Source organism: Macaca mulatta, chromosome 4 (genome assembly GCF_049350105.2).
Source record: "Macaca mulatta isolate MMU2019108-1 chromosome 4, T2T-MMU8v2.0, whole genome shotgun sequence".
Classification (NCBI taxonomy): Eukaryota; Metazoa; Chordata; class Mammalia; order Primates; family Cercopithecidae; genus Macaca; species Macaca mulatta.
In genome coordinates, this window is record NC_133409.1 from 49,382,618 (window position 1) to 49,389,397 (window position 6,780).

The window sequence follows — 6,780 nt, forward strand, 5'->3', positions numbered from 1 at the left end:
TCAGTGTACAGATCTTTCACCTCTTGGCTATATTTACTACTATTTTATTTTTTGATGCTACTGTAGATGGGATTGTCTTTTTAATTTCTTTTTCAGTTAGCTCATTGTTAATGTGTAGAAACACTACTAGTTTTTGTATATTGATTTTGTATCCTGCAATTTGCTGAAACTTTTTTTTTTTGTTCTAAAAGCTTTTCCTCGGTGTCTTTAGGGTTTTTGGTGTATAATATTATGTTGCCTGCAAACAGAGATAATTTTTTTTCTGATTTGGATGCCTTTTATTTCCTTTTCTTGCCTAATTGCTCTGGCTAGGACTTTTAATTATCCCACAGAGTTTCTGGTGGTCAGAAATCTGAGGGTGGTTTTGCTGGTTCATTGTTGGTGGTAACATGCTACTGTCTGGCCTCTGGGATCCTGTTGCCCCCATGACTACTGCAGACCCTAGTTCTGAAATAGCATCTCTTATCATCAACTCTGGTCTACAGAGGAGAACCACCTCTCACCTCAATGACACTGGTGTCCTCTACCAGCAATTTCCTTATTGCCTTGATGCATAGAGTCCTCCATGCTCTTTCGGGAATCTTATTTAGCTGATAAGTTTCCAGTTTCACATAGTAGACCTGTTTAGCATGCTCACGTTCCTGGGCCTTTCAGTTCCTTTCTCCACTCTGCCTGGCAACTCTGGCACCTCCACTTGATTTAATATGGGCCATTGCTCTTAAAATCTCCTGAAGTCCAGCCCACCTAGAACAAAAAATATTGGCTTGATAATTTATTTTCATTTCACCCATATATTTCACTAAACTTTCTTCTGGCTTAGGATTCAGCTGGAGTGTTGTGTGATCCTGAGCTCTGATTGGTGTTCCAATTTTTCCCATACAATTGAGGTTAATACAAAGTGCATGAAATCATTATAATCAGTTCAGTAAAAAGAACTGTGGGCACAAGAAGAGGTCGGAGAGAGTGCAGAAGAAGAACAGACCTGGGAACAAATAGCTTAAACTTACAAAAGAGCTAGCACGAAGTCCTGTTTTTCAGGAAGAGGTGTCTATATAAGGCCAATGTGAGGTCCATTTTCAGGCAATTTATTAATGTTAATTGAGAGCTTTTTCTTCGTTTCAAATACTATAGCCATATTTTTCCTGTATGCACTCAATAAACAGCTAGTAAAATTAGCCAACATGGACAAAAAATTAACACAGAAAAGGCCTGTGGTCATAAAACACATTAACTATTCAGCATTGAGACTATTTTTATTTCTATCTTCTGCCAGAAAATTAGCAGCAATTAAAACTATAATTTTTTTTAAATTTCCATATAGGCCTGAGAGGTTAAAATAGAAAGTTAAATAACATGAGTGACATACCAAATGACCCAGCAAGTGTTTGACTGAGATAAGTTTTAACACTTCTGCTAAAAAATTGAAAAACTGTCACTTCCTTGTTAGAGCTGAAAATAGCTCTTACAAATTGTTCTTCCTGATGCACATCCATATTAAGCTTTGTATTATTAACACAAATCACTCAAAACAATCCCAAATGGGACTTAGGGAGAATTGTGTAATAAATAATACTAGATTGTTGATAAAGCATTTAATTCAGTTTAAATGAGTGCTTTACCCAAAGAGAGCTGACTTGAGGTTTTTTCCTTTCCTTCTATAAATTCAAGGCTTACATACAAATTCAATTTAATAAATATGTATTATGCAGCTGTTAGGTAAAAATTCAGTGACTAGGTGCTCCCAGGACTACAGATGTGAAGAAGAGGTAGTGAATACCACATAAATTACAATGTAATTGTGGTAATGAATATGAAAAATGTATAATTTATAACAATGGAAGACAGCATAAAAACTGACTATTCAGTGAAGGGGTGGATTACTTTTAATGTAATGAAAAAGGAATTTATAAAAGAAATGATATTTGGGGTAGGTTTAGAAGTCTGTGCAGCATTTCAGAAGTTGGTGATGGCCCTTTAGGATGATCATTCTGGGGAAGGGTCTTTCTTTCATGAAACAGTCATGGAGAACAGAAAGCTCATGGTGTGTTCAGGGAACAGCCAGTAGAGGAGAGGAGGAAAGAAGAGAAGGAAGGAAGAAGAAGATCAAGCTGAAATGGTACTATGGGGGCTCTTAATGTTCCATTAAGTCAAATGGTTTGGACTTCATCTGTAAGTAATAGGGAGCCAATGAAGTGTGGGACAGGATAGTAATTCAATTCAGTGTGTACCTTGAATTGATGGCTATGATAGTGACTAAGGAGAATTAGAAAGTAGAGGCAGTTAGACTAGTTCAGTGGCTGTAGAAATAGTCTTGGTGGGAGATGAGGTCACATTTCAAAGGGCCTTGAGGAAATGGGCACCTGTGGCAGAGATATTGTGTTATCTCCCAATGTCTGTTTGTTCTTTCTTGCTTTACTTATAACCCCCTCACCTTTCATTGGGTGCATCTCCATTCAGAATAAAGATTAATCCCTCCCTCCCTTGCAGTTAGATGGGGTCATGTGTCTAAGGTCTGGCTAGCAGACATAAATGGAAGTAGTCTGTGCAACTTCTGCAGAATGACCCTAATGGAAGGGATTCACTTTTCTTTATCTTTTCTCCTTTCTTTTTTTTTTTTTTTTTTTGTTTTTTGTTTTTTGTTTTTTGAGACGGAGTCTCGCTCTGTCGCCCAGGCTGGAGTGCAGTGGCGCGATCTCGGCTCACTGCAAGCTCCGCCTCCTGGGTTTACGCCATTCTCCTGCCTCAGCCTCCTGAGTAGCTGGGACTACAGGCGCCCGCCACCGCGCCCGGCTAATTTTTTGTATTTTTAGTAGAGACGGGGTTTCACCGCGGTCTTGATCTCCTGACCTTGTGATCCACCCGCCTCGGCCTCCCAAAGTGCTGGGATTACAGGCGTGAGCCACCGTGCCCGGCCATCTTTTCTCCTTTCTGATGGTTGGAGGATGGCCATGGTGGCTACAACCAGAGCAGCCATGTGGGCCATGAAGTGAGTTCAAGATGGAAACTAAGCACAACCTAGAAGGACCCTGACTCCCTGACACCCTAGTTTACCATACAGGACCTGGACTAATTCCCTTTGGAACTTTATCTGAGAGAAATAAACTTCTGTCTTGCTTAAGCCATTTGTTATGGTGTGTTTCTGTCATATGTAGCCGATCCTAATCCTAGTTTTTACATTATCCATCCATAAGCTGAGAAGAGCCACAAAAAGTTTTACACAGGGGAATGAAATGATGAATATCATCTATTGCAAGAGATTCTCTGCTCACCATGTCTTCAAAGAACTGGAGAGATGCAATGCTTCAGGCAACAACACACCTTAGGAGGCCACTGCAGCCACCTGATTTGAGAGGGGACCTGGACTGAAACAAGGCAGCGGGAATGGGCTATCATTCCCTGAAGATGCCCACAGCCCTTTCACAACTCCCACGGTTTTGCTCTTACTATTTCTTCTGATTAAAAAGATCTCACCTTCGGCCAGGTGCAGTGACTCACACCTGTAATCCCAGCACTTTGGGAGGTCGAGGCGGGAGGATCAGGAGGTCAGGAGATCGAGACCATCCTGGCTAACACGGTGAAACCCCATCTCTACTAAATATTACAAAAAATTAGACCGGCGTGGTGGCGGACGCTACTTGGAAGGCTGAGTAGTCCCAGCTACTCGGAAGAATGAGGCAGGAGAATGGCCTGAACCCGGAGGCGGAGCTTGCAGTCTCCACCTGAGTGACAGAGCAAGACTCTGTCTCAAAAAAAAAAAAAAAAAAAAAAAAAAAGATCTAACCTTCAAGACCTACCTAGTCCTGAAATGATCTTCAGCATTCTCACAGAGTTTTGTTTTCCTACAAAAGTTTGTTCATTTATTTCTTTGTTCATGCTATTAATGCTCTCTCAAATACATATATAAATCTGGTGGTGTCTTTCCTGGTTAAACTCCCTGGACAGACAAAGCACTCCAAGAACTAACCATCATGGAGCACTTACTATGCACCTGGCAGATTGTTACGCCCTTTATATGCACTATCTCATTGACGCCTCTAAGTATCTCTATGAGGAGAGTAGCTTCTTTCCAAGAACCCTGGACTTCCCTCAAAATCAACGCTCTCTCCTGGCTACCCTACATAGGCAAGGGGATATGTTGTTGTTGATAGTGATGTTTCTGCCTTGGCGCCTCTCAGGTGGCCACTGGGAAGGTGGCTGCCCCTAGAGCTAGAAGCTTCCAAAAGGTAATAGTTAACACCTTTTGTCTTTAGATTTCTGTATTGGCCGCAATTCTCAATAACAAATAAACTCTATGTCATTTATATATTTAAATCACTGATCCAACTTAACAGATATTTACTGAATACTAATTCTGAAATTTACATTCTACAATTTATTTTGGTGAAGGAAATGAAAAATAACACAGTTTGATTTTCTTTTTCCATAGATTAGCCAGTTGTTCTAATACCATTTACTGAAAAAATAATAGTACTTATTTCCCTCTCTGGTTTGAAATACTATATTAATCATTTATTTTAAACTAATTTCATATGTGTGTGTATCTATTGGGATTTTATAAACTCAAATTATTCCTGGGAATATAACCTTGTAATTGTGTGGAGTTTTTAAAACTCTTTTTTTTTAAGACAAGGTGTCCCTGTATCACCCAGGCTGGAGTGCAGTAGTGCAAATTATAGCTCACTGTAACCTTGAGATCCTGGGCTCAAGTAATCCTCCCAGCTCGCTGTCACAGCCTCCCAAGTAACTAGGACTACCGGTGTGGGCCATGATGCTAGGCTAATTTTTAATTTTTTTTTTTTTTTTTTTTTTTTAGAAACAGGATCTTACTATGCTGCCCAAACTGGCCTTGAATTCCCAGCCTCAAGCAGTCCTCCCACCTGAGACTCCAAAAATGCTGAGATTACACGCATGAGTCACCATGCCTGACCCTAACTATTCATTTTGGAATAATTATAGACTCACACAAAGTTGCACAAATAGCTCAGAGTCCTGTGTTCCCTTCCCCCCAGTGGTGACATCTTATATAACTACAATATCAAAACTAGGAAATTGATATTGGCAAATTACTGTTAAATAAGCTACGGCTATTCAATTTTTCACCATTAAAAAAACATTCATTCACTATTATGGATGTGTGAATAGTTCTTTGCAATTTTATTCCATTAAACAGATTCACGTAACCACCACCACAATCAAGAAACAGAACAATTCCATTACCTACTTCTTCATATTTGCACCTGGCCCTCACCTTCTTCCACCTCTTCACCCACTTCTCTGTGTACTGGCAACCTCTAACCTGTCTCCGTTTCTATCCTTTTGTCATTTCGAGAATGCTTTATAAGTAGAATCATTACTGTACATAATTTTTTGACAGTGACATTTTCCACTGAGCATGTTGCCCTTGAAGTCCATCTAGGTTGTTGCATGTATCAATAGTTCATGTTTTTTGGTTGGGCGTGGTGGCTTATGCCTGTAATCCCAGCATTTTGGGAGGCTGAGGTGGGCAGATCACTTGTGGCCAGGAGTTCAAGACCAGCCTCGGCAACAAGAAGAAACTCCATCTCCACTAAAAATACAAGAAATTAGCCGCGTGTGGTGGCTTGCACCTGTGGTGCCAGCTAACTTGTGAGGCTGAGGCAGAAGAATCACTTGAACCCAGGAGTCAAAGGTTGCAGTGAGCTGAGCTCGTGCCACTGCGCTCCAGCCTGGGTGACAGAATAAGACCTTGTCTAAAAAAAAAAAAAACTGTTTTGCATTAGTAAGTAGCTTCTTGTTGTATGGATTTGGCAGTTCATTCAACCATTCACCCATTCAAGGACATTTCGGTTGTTTGCAATATTTTGCTATTTATAAATAAAATAACTATGAACATTGGTGTACAGATTTTTGTGTTAAGTTTCCATTTCTCTGGGATAAATTCCTAAGATTGCTACTGCCAGGTTATATGCTAAGTGCATGCTTTGTTTCATAAGAAATTGCCAAGTTATTTTCCAGAGTAGCTATACAAGCAATGTATGAGAGATACTGTTTCTCTGCATTCTTAGCAGCATTTAATATTATCACTACCTTTTTTTTTGTTTTTTAATGTGGTGTCTTGTTCTGTCACCCAGGCTGGAGTCAGTGGCATGATCTTGGCTCACTTCAACCTCTGCCTCCTGTGTTCAAGTGGTTCTCCTGCCTCAGCCTCCCGAGTAGCTGGGACTACAGGCACATGCCACCACGCCCAGCTAATTTTTTTGTATTTTTGGTAGAGACGGGGTTCCACCATGTTAGCCAGGATGGTCTCGATCTACTGACCTCGTGATCCACCTGCCTTGGCCTCCCAAAGTGCTGGGATTACAGGCATGAGCCACCGCACCCGACCATATTATCACTACTTTAAAAAACTGTGATAAAATTCACACATCATAAAATTGACCCTTTTGTGATAAAATTCACACACCACAAACTTGACCCTTTTAAAGTGTGCAATTCAGCTGTTTTTAGTGTATGCACAAAGCTGTGCAGCTATGACCACTATCTAATTCCAGAATATTGTAATCATCCCCCCCCCCCCCCACACACACACGAACATATCCATAGGCAGTCATCCCCCATTCCCTGTCCCTCCTCTCATCCCCTAGCAACTACCAATAGACTTTCTGTCTCTATAGATTTGCCTATTCTGGACATTTCATGTAAATGGAATTATGACCTTTTCTATTAATGCTATTTTTAATTTTAGTTGTTGTAATAGGTGTGTAGTGATATCTGATTGTGATTTTAATTTGTATTTCTTTT